This window comes from Lissotriton helveticus, chromosome 11 (genome assembly GCF_964261635.1).
Source record: "Lissotriton helveticus chromosome 11, aLisHel1.1, whole genome shotgun sequence".
Taxonomy (NCBI): Eukaryota; Metazoa; Chordata; class Amphibia; order Caudata; family Salamandridae; genus Lissotriton; species Lissotriton helveticus.
Genome location: NC_136072.1, coordinates 383,646,535 through 383,661,325, shown reverse-complemented (window position 1 = coordinate 383,661,325; position 14,791 = coordinate 383,646,535).

Below are 14,791 nucleotides of genomic sequence, written 5' to 3'. Positions count from 1 at the left end.
GCAGTACTTTTTCAGTACTTTCTCCAGTTTTGGCATACTCTGAGGTTCAGGGTGCCAATGGTGCCATAATAATACCCAGAAAGTGCCCTAGGGGGATGATGCAGTAGCTGGACAATGGGTTACCAGGCCCCCTCCTGATCTGTGAAAACTTTCAGGCTATGTGTGGCCTCTAACATTACCAGAGTGCCCTATTCTGCCCACTCTCAAGACATCTGAACCCTTCCTTAGATGTTAGGAGCCCATGGTAAAACTGGTTTGGGCACTGGTCTCCTCTTGTTCCATAAAAGTAACATTAAATTTGACTTGGCCAATAAGTCAGGTTTAATGTCACGATTAATTTGGTACCTTAGAGAACATATTTTGATAGTTCCACTCAGAAGTTAGCCGGCGTCTGTGGTCAGCATGTAACTCTGTGCTAGTGGGGCTATTAATTCTTTCATGGCAAAAATGACAATTTGGAAATAAAAAATACATGTCCGATCCAATATCATACAGCTTCCTGCATTATGGCTCCATAGGTCTACCTTAGGGGAGACTTACTTATATTTTTAATGGAAGAGGGGGTTTTGCCATTAGTTTGAAAGGCAAAGTTGAACTGACAGTATTAAGACTGCTCTCCCAGTCTGCAGTAGCAGGCATAGAGTCATTCTGTACTTTCCTCCACACAAGGTGACTCAATCAGTGCTGCAGCCCTAGGTGGACACTCTGCCTTACATACTCTTGATACCAGATACTAGAGTCATATATGTATGCCAGTCTCTGCCAATTGGGGGTAGACAATTGGACAGACACTTTGTAATGGGTTACTACACTGGCCCCATTGATTCTGCTGCATACACAAGTTTCTGCTTGTGGCGAAGAAAGGTTGGGATGCCAACATAGGCCTGAATAAATTGGAATGCCAACATAGGCTTGAGACATATATCATGAGAAATTAGCGTTGACAATAACAGGAGAAATACGGATATAAGGAGAGTGAGAGTTGTATCGTAGCGGGTTCGCAAGTCCAGTGTGAACCAATAGAACATGCAAAGTTGGACTTGACTAGCGTTAGATGATCAAATATTTAATTAAGCCCTGAAGAAGTCTCTTGTGAAGAGACGAAACACTTTGGCTACTCAAATAATCTGATTTTCAGTTTCAGTTTCATTGATCTTTATTCGGATAAGCTCTATCCATAAAAGTACAGACAGACATTTCTCATAGTTAATCATAAGCATTTATATTAGTCCATCGTCTCAAAGTTTTAAAAAGCTCAACTATAAAAACAATTCAATAAAATCATTGCAGAAATATCACGAATCCTCAATAGCAGCTTCAATATTAAAGTGCCAAAGTGCAAAGTGAAAATATTTCAAAAGCTAGCAGCAAAGATGGGCACATTATTGGATCACATTAAAAACCCTCAGCTTCTATTAAGAAAACAAACCACATAAGACAATTTAATAGTCACACGAGATTATTAAAATAGCAACGTCATGAGCGAAAGTACCAGTGTGCAAAGTGCAAATGAAACTAAGAAAAATAGCAACAAAAAGACAGCATAATTCCATTTCATACATGGTGCTCTATACGTCCGGATGTGGCTCGGATAACATATTACCCCGTTCGAGTATAAAATCAAAAAGTGCATGTAATTCGTCCTAATCATCATTCAAGAATTCATGGAGAAACGTGAACGAATAGCCATTTTAAAAGTAGTGCGAACTCGATATGTTAAATCCTCACCATTAAGCTGGAGAATAATTCTGTATGCAACCTTAAAATTCGTTATTCAATTAACTCAAAAAAATGGTATCAATAGCTGCATACTATACTTTTGATAAAAAGTGCAGAAAAACAGGAAATGCAACATAGACTGCTTTCCTAGATTGTCACAGGGGCAAGCCTGATCCTTAATGTTGGGTTGATAGCCTAAAGGAAAACATAACAAGTATTTTATTTTACCGGCTCTAAGGCGGAAAAGAAGGCTTCGCTACCAACGAGTAATATCCCCTAAAAGATACCTAGCGGGTACACAAGTGGAAGGCCCACCTTCTTCTGCAATTGATATATATTGAGCCACAGATACTTTGGTATGTTCCTGTGCGTATCTTGTGTCCTCTTAGTATTTATATAGAGCATTGCGGACAATCTTTTTTATTAATTCCATCCAGTAGGTCTAATTTATGAAAAATATGACCAAGATTGACTCTTGTCAGATTTGCCTGTACTTCTGCAAGCCAGGGTATGTCACCTCCCCTGTCACATTTTAGGTGGTCTACTATGATCTAACTTGTTAGCGAAGCTGTCAGGTTTTGCCAGACCTTCAGTCAAAACATAACAGGGCGAGACCTGATATAATCCTCTAAGTAAGATAGTTTTTACTCATCATGGCAGGCAAAAGTAGATGATGAAATTGGTAGCCCCAAAATTCTCCTGCAAAATCTATTTTCTTCAGCCTGAACACTTTTCAGGTTTATATAGCCCCAAATTTCAGCACCGTAAGTCATAATTGGTACACATTGTGTCTTATAGATTTTAAGTAGGGGCAATACTACCTAGATTATTTTCGGTTGAGGGAAGCTTATTATCGAATTGACAGCATTCAGAAATTTGGTCCGTCCATAAGGCAAATAAGGTGCCCAGTACCCATTATCTGAAAATTGTACACCCAAGTACGGGAAAATGCGGGTGTGTAACAGGGTATCTGATCCCGAGGTAATGACATTAATAGGGCATTTTTTTGGGCCGCAGCACATTAAAAAGGATTTCTTAAAATTTGTACAAAGATCCAAACTATTCATAAAAACTACAAAACCCTAACTAAAATTTGCAGAGCATTGGGTGTACGTCCCATTAAAATGGCATCATCTGCGTATAATAGGGCAGGCAGTTTACTACCATTAATCATTGGGACATCTGTAGTTTGATCAAACAGCGCATTATGTAACTCATTGACATATAAAATAAACAAGAGTGGGGCAAGAACACACCCTTGTGTAACGCCTCTTCCGACCACTATGTCCCTTTAGACTGCCCCGTCCTTGCTTATTTTCACCCTAGCCCTTAAGTACCTGTGCAAATATGCTAAAAAATACACCATATCTTTATCCAACCCATAATCTAAAAGGCGTTGCCAGAGCCGAGATCTATTAACAAAATCAAAAGCGGAGGTAAGATCCATAAATGGTAGGTAAAAGGGGCAGTGTCGAGCGATGGTATATTTTCCTATAATTAAATTTAGGCTAAGACACTGCTCCACCGTTCCAAGATGACTTCGGAAGCCCAGCTGACATTTGTTTAATATATTTTCTTCCTCTGCCCAAGTTCTGATTTTATTAAATAAGACCCTCCCCAATATCTTAGGAGTGTTATCAATTAGGGAGATTGGTCTGTAACAGCTCGGGTTGGATCTGGCCCTCTTTTCAAAAATGGGAACAATTACAGATGTAGACAAGTGTTGGGGATTTTAGTTGTTGTTAGATTATTAAAAACATTGAGTAGCCTCGGGGCCCAGAACTCTGGCCTGGATTTTATAAGATCGATTGGTAGCCCGTCCGGGCCCGGGGCTTTATTGCCCAGGCTCTGATAAATTGCATCCTCAACTTCAGATAAAGAAATTTGGATTAGGGCAGCAGCGGGGTTGTCAAAAGTATCTTCACACTGAGATGAAGCAGCATATATTTTTTTTAAATGAGCTACCCACGCTTCACTCGATATATTACAGCTTATGTGTGTTGCCAAACGCTCTCAGTGACTTGGCTGCTGACCAAAAACCATTTGTATTGTTAAACTTAGCAGCACAGGCCAAGTTACTCCAGTGCTTTTTTAAAATCACATCTTGCCTATACTTCACTGCTTTTTAAAAGTATACCTTAATGATCTAATAAGGTTAGAATCTCTCGGGGAAGCTGATAGGGCAACTCTGAGTTCCCTATTTGCCCTAGAACAAGTGTTGTTAAACCACCTAGGGTCGGACTTGTGTGGAACTACAGGTCTCGAGATCAATTTTGTAATGCTTGCACATAGTAGGACACAAGCAGGAACTGCCTCTGGGTTAGGATTGACCAACGTGAGGCAAATCTCACAAAGTGATGGATACGTTTTTACCATCAGTTGAAACACCCTAGGCAGCCCATGCCTTTCCATTTAACTCTTAGGATGTCTGGCGATAATCCTATGTTATCGGCCCATGGCTCCTTTCTAAAGTCGGGTCTAAGAGCAGCCATAAAAGAGACTAAGATTGGATTATGATCCCCAAAGATGGATGCTTTAACCTCTGCCGCAGCTAAATGGTCTTCTAATAAAGATGATATAAAAACATAGTCTATAGTTGAGGCTCGGCCAAGACCTCTATAAGTGGGTATTGGACTATCCTCATTATTTACGGCTGCAATGTCCATAACATTTAGAAAGCTGCTATTTGATAAATGATCTATTAATTCATACCACCTTTTGCACGGGTTGATTGAGATATGTTGGATGGGATTCAGGGTATTTCCTCCTGCAATCTTCGCATTAAAATCGCCCCCCAAACACATCCCTGCCAATCTTTGCTTTCCCAGCAATTTATCCATATCTAAAATAAAATAAAAAAGATTGACAAAGTTCGCGTTGGGTGTGGTTAAAAAATCATTATTATAGAAATTAATAAAGCAAATAGAAACCCCCCTTGTACATATCAAAGCTTGAAAATTGGCATTTTTGGTGGGAATTGGTTTCTCGCTGCCAACTGATGCGATACTAACCCATGTCGATAGGCCGCCTGAGGGTCTACCCTGCTTGGGATGGGGGGAGATAGTAGTAAAACATTCATATCCTTCAAGATATAGCTCTTTAGTTGCCCAAGTCTCCTGGAACATAAGGATGTCGTATTTATTTACCATGTTAACCCATTCATCGAGATTTAATTTAGAAGCCAATCCGGCCACATTCCAGCTCTGGACCTGTAATAATGAATCGGGGCGATCATTAACAAGGCTGGTTTCACCCACAGGATCATTATTAACCCCTTAGCCGCTGGCGGGATTCCCCCGCTGTGCTGGGGGGCGGGGGCGCGTACAGCGCCCCCATGCTCATGACGAGGTCAGCTCGCCATGAGCCACGGCGCTCCGGTGCTCATGACGAGCTGAGCTCGTCATGACCACGCCCGTTCCAATGGAACGTTCAGCACAGCAGGGGAATCAGCCCAGGCTGCGAGGGTTCCATCTAACGGGCGCGGTCATGATGAGCACCGGAGCGCCGTGGCTCATGACGAGCTGAGCTCGTCATGAGCATCCAAGAGGTTAATTGGGATGGTCTCCATAGGTACCATAGGGGGTAGTTCAGTCAATTGAGGTTCAAGTAAAAGGTCAATCGAGGGTATTAAGATTGGAAATGGCAGAGACCCTATTTGTCGACTGGAATGACGGGACGATAAATGATTGCTGTTCGAATGATGGTCTATAAAAAAGCAAAGGGGTAGTGTACAGATGTTTGTAGGTAGGGGGCAGTTAATCTCTCTTGCTGCCAGTATTGTTCTAACAAGGCTCGGTCGGCGGAAATTAATAACAATACAATCTTCCCGAATAGATTTTCTCGCAGGTCCAACCCAGCCCACCCTTCGTACCATTAGAATATCATATATATCAGACCTCCTATACCCTTTATATTTGGCCAACCAATCCACACTTTTATTTCGTAATTGTTTCCAGGACTCAGATTTGTTCTTCTCTAATATGTGTACCCCTGCAAGAATCAGGACATACGGACAGGACACTGGAGGTAGACTTAAAACATCCTTATTTGGCTTGACATGCACACTAATAATAATGCCGGCAGCACTCGTACAGGCTGTGGAGATGGCATGAGCATCAATTTGGGGAAATGATAAAACATAAGGAATTATATTTTGAATATTAAAAGGGTCAGTGTGTGATTTTAAAGGATTGGAATCTCTAGTTTTACTATTAATATCACAAGAAGCAAGAGGCTGCTTTGAGGTTAGGGATGATTGTAGCTCTCTCTGAGCTGATTTTTCCTGAGAGCTGCCCTGTTGGGAAAACTGTTTGGGTTCATTACTGGGGGATTTTACCCTAGTAGTTATTAGGGATTCAAGCGCTCTAAACGCTTCCATAAATTTGCAAACTTTTTATCCACAAGCACTTTAACCCGATCATACAGTGTGTCTATAATAATGTCACCAGCTGTGTCCCCTAGTGTGAAATTAGAAAAAAGAAGTCTGTATAGGTTCCGTCTGAGTATGAACAGAGTTATTTAAAATTTCCAATGAAACTGAGTCTATTGGGTCACTGCCAGGGATTAGGGCAAATGGGGTTTTCGGTCCCTGAATCCATGTATTTATTGTAGTACGCTGGGAGTTCAGGCGTGGCGGTTGTTTCCGTTTGGAACAGACTGATTTCGCTGTCTTCCTTTTCCTTTTTGCTCCACATATTTCTGGGTTAGGGGATATGGCTGTGGTTGCTGATGCTAAGGTGTCGGTTGGTCAGCTCCCGGATGCAGAGCCTGCTGTTGCCCTATGTGCCCAAGTTCCTCAGCGTCCAGTGTGTTTTCTCCAGTTTTTTCTCCAGTTAATAAATGTGGGCCACTGTGTGTCATTAATTGACAGTCACTAACATCGATGTTCTCATTTTGTTAGGCAGAATGAGGTTTTGTTAAGCCAAGGGACAGGCGCCTCTCAGTCAGTTCAATCTCGGTGCTGACTATATTCATCGCCCTTTCCAGCATGGTGTCAATAGACGTGGTGTTACGTACTGCGGGATTGGGTTTTGTTTGCCCATAATGTTTTTTTCCCCAGACATAAGATAAATACAGATGAAACCCCACTCACCACTGCAGGGGCTGGCTGGTTTATGGTGGGAATGTCAGAGGGGTGGCCCAGCCCGGCCTCGGATGGTCCCGGATGGGCACCGTCCGCCCAGCGCTGCCCACGCGCGTCCCGCGACGCCCACAAAATGTGGGGAGAAACCTGCAAAAATCCTGTTTTCTTACACGTATGTACCAGACTGCAGGGAGGCTGTTTCCAAGGTATACCTAGGGCCCCAAAAGAGCCAAAAACTACAAATGTCTAAGCAAATGAACTGACTGAACACACTGAAACCACCACAGGACATGGTGCAGCTTTGCTCTGCCATTTGCCACTTTGCGCCGACTCTTGATGTCATGGTTTGCTGTGTCTGGATTATCTGGAGTATTATGGCTCTTTAGGCCCTTCAAGACAGAATTGGTAAGGAGACAGGATCTTGGGTTGATTGTGTTGCCATTCAGGGAGGACCTGGCCTGGCAGTTTGAACTAGACTGTTCCTTTTTTTTACCAAGCCCTCTACTAACATCACTAGGCTGCTTCCAGTCAACCCAACATGGTACAACAAGAATGTAGGAAATCTAAGACCTCTCTCATGTCAGATATTTAAGGTAACTCTACACATGAAATTCAGACTGCCAGGGGAAAATATAAGGAAGCCCAAATGGCAGGGCAAAATTGCTTGGGTCACATCTATTTGGGAAGACAAGTTGAAAGCAGCCCAATCTGGGAACCAAACAACTTTTTGGCATATAATTGCCCATGGCGCAAAAGACTGCACTGTAAGAATGGAAAGCAACATTCTCCCACAAGATTGGATCCCCCACTTTAAAAAACTGCAGTGAAACCTCCAACACTAACTCTGCTCTAGCTTTGCACCCTGTGAACACAGACTTGAATGTCTTTGTGTCAATCTCCTCTTTTGAATCTGAACTGGTTATTGCTTCTTTACTATGATGGAAACTGAAAGTGCAAGTAGCTCGCAGAAAAATGGCAAGGCGCCTCGTTCAGACAAGATCCCTGGAGATCTTTTTAAATCAGAGCTCACTATTTTGGCTCCCTATTTAAATCACCTAGCCAATGCCATCATGGCGGGATGCCAAATCCCTGATACCTGGAAAGGGTCAGAGATTGTACCCATATACAAGGAGGGCCTAAAATCTGAGCCGGCCAACTATCGGCCAATAAGTCTTATTGATGCTGCCCAGAAAAATGTTTGCAAGCAAATTTTAGATCACTTGCAACTGTGTATTGCAGATAATAAAATCCTCTCACAATTCAAACCAGTCTTCCACTCAAAGAACAGCACAGTGGAGCAAGTTTTTAGATTTTAGCTCTTGAGATGGAAGGTGGTAGACATTAACAAGGGTAGGCCTCACGTCGCATTTGTCAACCTAAGGGCATCCTTCGACATTGTTCCCAGTGCCAAGCTCTGGCGCACCATACATGAGCTTGGGCACCCAGTCCCCCTTCTAGATGTTATAGTTTGGCTTCATACAGATAACTACGCACAAATTAGATATGGAGGAAGTGGGTAAGTAACTGACAGAAGGAAGGTTTGTAAGGGAGTCCGCAAGGGGTGCATCCTGGCCCCAAAATATTTTCTTCTCTTTATAAACGGCGGTGTAGACTTTTTGTTGGACTGTCAAAATGATTCCCCTGTTCTAGGAGGGGTAAAACACAAGCCTCATTGTTTACAGATGACACCCTGCTGATTTCTAAGACAAACAGTGGACAGGGCTGGACTGGCCGAAGCAGGCACCAGACATTTCCCTGGTGGGCCCCCAGGGTGGGGGCAAGTTTTAGACAGTTGTGGCCAGAATGACTCACAGGAAGGGGGCGAAGCATTGGACGGGGTGGTGGGATCACGCAGGGAGAGCTTTTGCGCAGGGAGTGGGTTCACACGTGGGAGGTTTAATTTAATAATATTAATTTTTTTTAACTGAAAACGTACCTTTCTGCAGGCTGGGTCCCTCGTCTTCTCTGCTCCCGCTCTCAGGGCTTCCTCCCCTAAGCCAATCACAACACTGCAAGCAGTGTTGTGATTGGTCAGGGCGCACCCTGCCAGGGGCTAATGGGGAGGCCATGTTTTTCATGCAGGCTGAACTGCATGCCTGCATGGAGAATGGCATAGTGCGCATGATTGGTTTGGGCGGCCCCAGAGGGTCGACCAAACAGTCTTTACGCACTCAGGAGTGGGCACACCACTCCTCCCCTGCCCTGTTACCAGGGCAGCCCTGCCCACCCGCGCACAACCAAATATAAAATGGTAATAACTGAAAGTTAGTACCATTTTATGTTTCTGCTTCTCACACTGTGAGAAAGCAGTGAGGCGATGCTCCTCCGCCCTAGTGGAGGAGCCGCCCTGGTTTTAGACCCCTGGGGGGGGGGAGTTTCTGTTACTTGGGGCTGGTTATCAGGCCCCAGCAACAAAATCGGCAGGCAGCACAAAGCTTTCCATTAGTACAACCACCCCATGCCCCCCTGACACCACCCCCGGGCCGGACGAGCGCTTTGCCTGAACTGATTTCGGTTCCCAGTCCGGCCCTGCCAGTGGAATAGAAACTCTCTTAGCCAGATTTACGTTGTTCTGCACTAACCATGGTCTAGATATTCACACAGACAAAACCAACAACACGGCCATGCGTCCCCACAGATGGTTTAGAGGGAAAATAAACCTGGAGGGAGAATTCTCCGGACAGCCAGCATGGAGAATGGCAAAGAAAACCACCTTCCCACCTAATTCTCCACTCTTAGAAATTTGTAGAGCCCAAGCTGTTACAGAAGCATTATATAGGGCAGAGTTATAGGGGTTCGGAAGCATCGATCTACTAGGCGTCATAGATAATAAATTCTTGAGGTCCACATTACAACTCTCCCAAAGCACCCAGCTAGTCTTTAAATTAGACCTGATTATTCAATCCATTGTCCCAAAAGCAAATCTTAAGCCAACCAGTTGTTGTATTGGCTGAGGATTTGGTCCACAATCAAGTTGGAACACTTTAGAGAATGCCGTAGTGATATATTGACCAATCAAGAGGGAGCTGAGGGGTTGGCATGGCTGAAATATATAAAAGAGCATCTAAATCTGAGTGAGTCATTGATTACCCCAACATAGATCGCCCACTTCTCTGGTAAAGTGGGTGATGTATGTTGGCATCTATTGAGCACCTTTAATTCTTCTGTGTGAGGTAGTCTGGGCAGCGTAAATGCTGGATTGCCCCCCTCTGCCATAACCTAGGTACTTGTCAACACCAGATTGCACTAAGAATCTGTAGGACTGACACCTATGCCTTTGTAGTTTTTTTATAGCCAAATATTTAGAGTGCAACTGACCACTTCGAGCTAAGATCCAGTCCCAGCTTCCTTGGTACAGCTTATTGCCTCAATGTCATCACACAATGTACTGCAGCCATCTTTATCCAACTTCGATCCAGTTGTATGGAGTTCTCCTCGTACGTCAAGCAACACTCCCTGCTTATTCTGCACATCAGATGATAATCTTCTTAGGCACATCAACATCCATGTGTGTCCAACGGTGACACGCACACCGCGAGTTTCCTCAGGTACTTTGGTTTGGCATATTGGCATTTGCTGTGTGTCTCAACTGTGACACGCACACCTCAGGTAGTTTACAGCTTACCCTGTATTACGTTTTTTCTATTTGATATTTTTAGAATCAGCGGGTGTCCCAACGGTGACACGCACACCTCAGGTGTTTTAAAGTTTATTCAGCATTACGCTTCTTCCATTGGCACAGTTTTTGTTATTGTTTTTTTTTTGCATGTCATTCAAGCTTGCCTCTTTTTAAAGAGTCTTCGGTGACCCACTCACCTATAATTGCTTGTTGCTTACGTGATGGGCACACCTCTCTCCAGTGTTACTCCACAGCATCACATATAGACTTATTATCTTGATACTATTATGTCTGTTCTACAAGTTTCTGTTGTGCCCTCTCCTCATTTCTTGCAGTAACCTGGTTCCCCTTCCATACCTTGGGAGGACAGGATCATCATTTTTGACACTTATTTGGATGCTTTAGACAACTAAGAATTCAGTGAAAAAAGGAAAAAGAGACTTTTACTCAGTACTTTAGGTAAGGAGAGGCAGCATATTTTTTAGATATCTCCCACAAGCTCTACAACCTAATAGGGAACCTGTGGCAGATTAATACAAAGAAGCAATGTGTAGGCTTCAAGTTATGTATGCTAAAGAAGAACATTTAGTGATGAATTGTTACAAATGTTATACTCACCATCAAAAGTGCGAAGAAGCTATTGACAAGTTTATTGCCAGCTTGAGAAAACTTTCTATAAAGTGTCATTGCGGTGTCATGGCCGATTAACTAAGAAGAGACCAACTGATTGTTCAGTGTAACAACAACAAAATCCAAGGAAAATTATGGGTGGCCAAAAATCCTACATTAAAAATAGCCATTGACTCAGCAAAGGTCCTAGAGCAATCTGAATGTTGTATGAAGGAACTACAGAAACACAATACTAGTCATGATGTTGCAGACATTTCTGATATCTATGTTGGTGAAGGGAGCGATCAAGGAGATGATGATTCTAACAATGTAGCACTACAGAAGAACAGAAACAAATTTACCAGTAAGAAAAGCACCTTCACCAAACCTACTGCAAAATTTTTGCTCTAGGTGTGGTAGCGCTGGTCATGCATCCAATTATAAATTCTGTTTTGCCACAAACAAAGATTGCATTAAGTGTGGTCGGTTAGGCCATTTTGCCAGGATGTGAAAATCTGGATCACGTCCCAGAGTCACTTCCATTCAAGATAATGGGGTTTAAAAAAGAGATTTAAATTACAAAATACTTAGCGTTGATGATGAAGATGACCTTATTGACAATGATAAGAGAAGAAATAGACCCAAGGCTCTTTTTTTGGTTGACAGCCAACAAGTCTCCTTAATGATAGACACTGGGTCTGGATACACCATTACTCTCAAGAGGATGTTTGAGCATGACTGGGGAGGGAGATTGTTGCTGCCCAAAGATATTTCACCTGCTGGATATCAGGGGGAGTCTTTAAATGTGTTAGGCTATTTCAAAGCTCAGATTATATTCTCCAATAGATCCACTAGAGGTAAAGTATATGTGACAGAGAGGGACCTCCCATTCCGGGTTGGATCCACCAATATGATCTTCACATTATAGTGAATCCTAGGGCGCCCTCACAAGTCATGGTGGTGGATGATAAGAGTCTGGAAGACATTCTCAAAGAGGCTGATGTAGTGTTTAGAGGACAGTTAGGGTTACTGAAGGGATATGTCCACAAAATAGTGTTAAAAAAGGACACCCTACCTGTCCAACACAAATTGAGGAGAGTAACCTTAGAAGTGAGGGATGAGGTGAGGTCCCTCATAAAGGAGATGTTGGATGGTGGAGTGATCGAGCCGGTAAAAGCCTCCAGTTGGGTATCTCCAGTTGTGTTCACCAAGAAGGCTGATGGCAAGCTCAGGTTTTGTGTAGACTTAAGGTCCTTGAACAAGTGAGTAGTTTTAGACACTTTTCCTTTGCCCAATATAGGCGGGTTGGTCTCCACCTTGAAAGATGCTCGGTTCTTCTCCAAGCTTGAACTTAAGAGTGCGTACCATAAAATGAGCGGCACAAGAGTTCAAAACATTTAACGGCATTTATCACCACTGAAGGTGCATTTCAGTTCACACGATTGCCTTTCGGGTTGTGTTTCAGCGCATGGTCACAGAACTTTTCAAAGGCACTGATAAGGCCGTTTTCTTTCAGGATGATATCCTTGTGTTTGGAAACTCTGTACCAGAACACAACCAGGTTCTTTAATCAGTGTTACATAGAATCGCAGATGTTGGTCTCACTTTACATAAGGAGAAATGCTCTTTCTTGGTGGAACAGATCAAGCATTTGGGCTATGACATTTCAGCAAAAGGGATAAAGCCCAAGAAACACTTACTTAGCGCCATTGAGCTGGCTCCTGCACCCACGGATAAGGATCAGTTGAGGTCCTTTATGGACCTCATAGAGTATTATTCCAAGTTTGTACAGTATTTTTCTGACAAAACTTTATGTGCAAGACAATTGCTTAAAAAGGCGCACAGTTTAAGTGGGGTGAGCAACCAGCTATCTGTTTTAACAACATAAAAAATGAATTTTGTAAAGCTAATGTTATAGCACCTTTTGATCTGAAGCTCATGTCTATTGTGAAGGTTGATGCCAGAGCCACCGGTCTGGGGGTTGTGCTCTCACAGAAACATCCTACAGTAGAGAAAACAGTCGCGTTTGCTTCAAGGACACTCACGACCTCCGAGCAAAATGATTCGGTAATAGAAAAGGAGGTGCTGGCGGCAACCTGGGTGTTGAATACTTTCTCAACTATCTCTGGGGTACGAGGTTTTTACTAAAGACTGACAATAAGCCTTTGGTTAGAATCTTATCTACTGGAGGTGCGGGCAAAGGGTCTGCAAGTTTGGCTAGACTCGCAGCAAGGCTACAAGTATAAGATCATACACATTCAGGGGTGGAGGAACTTTCAGGCAGATTGCCTTTTTAGGTTGTCTCTCAAGTGGGAAACGGTTGATAGTCCACCTATTACTTTTGCCAGTTAAGAAGGTGCTGTTGCTTCTGTTGAAGATGTGGTGATGGTTGGTGAGGGAACTGTTACTTGTGAAGATTGGCACAGAGAGATGGATGCAGACCATAGTCTTAATCCTGTTATAGACCTAATTAAGGGGCCGATTAGGATGGCGGACGGATGCATGACCACTGGGCTGGAGGCGGCGGAAAATGCACCTCATCGTCCGCCAGCAGCGGGCCTTCCGTCCTCCATATTAGGAAGGGGAACTGGGCACATTTACCGTCCATCACGTAAAAACGTGAACCGCCGCGGAAACACACCAGACACCACGGCAGATGGAGCCAATCCAGGCTCACCGCCGTGCGGAATGACGTCCCGACCGTCCGCAATATTACGATGTCCCAAACAAACCAGAACACCGCAACGGAAACACCTCCATCTCATAGACGGCGGAAGCACCACAACGGAGAGAGAAAGCATTGCCACGAGGCCCACTGCACAGACCCGACCGCCATGGACTCAGCCCTACAAGCCTTACCGGCCCTGTTCCTACTTCACTACCAGAAAGTCATGCACCGTCGTGGACGCCTCCGCAGGTACGCAAACATGCAATACACACATACCACACCACAGCATGCATGAACACTGGTACCTGTCCACACCAAACACCCTGGTGGGGACAGGAACAAACACAAGTGCACCCACACCAGTCCCGCCTCAGCACAATCACCCCCTGCATCATGCACATGCCGCCCACGCAACACCACAGCCAGCCCACAGACAGACTCCACTGCACTGTCGGCGGTTGGGCCTGTTACCGCGGCCACTCCGTCTGCGGCGGTCGGTTTTTCTATGGTTCCGTCCTCGGTCGGCGGTCTTTGGAGACATCCGTCCGCCGTGGTCGGGTTTTGCTGGAGGGGAATCCTAATAGCACCGCCGGTTTCCCCATGGTGCTGTCGGACGGTCATTTCCCGCGAGACTGGCGGTCCTGACGCTTTCCGTCTGCCATCCTAATCAGCCCCTTAGTTGGGTGCCAGGCGTGAAAGTTGTGTGCTTGTGTCTGTACTTTGGAGAAATTGTCCATTTGTAGTTCTACTGTTTTTATGAGGGGAGAAAGGTTTGTTCCACCTATTGGTCAGAGGTCTAAACTGTTAGCTGTTGCCTATGAAGGACATTTGGGGCAGACTTTAACCCAAAGTCGCCTACTAGCAAATTTGTGGTGGCCAGGGCTTGATGAACAGGTGACTTCCTGGGTCTAAAAATTACCTGTGTGTAAGGAAGGGGAGAAAAAGCTTAAAGTAGGGTCCAAGGCTGAGATGGGTCATATCAGGGACCCAGGCAAAGCGTGGCATAGCATTTGTTTAGATTTTATTGGACCAATGGATGAATTTCCTCCTTGTGATAGGTTTGCCATTGTAGTTATTGATGTTTTTTTCTAAA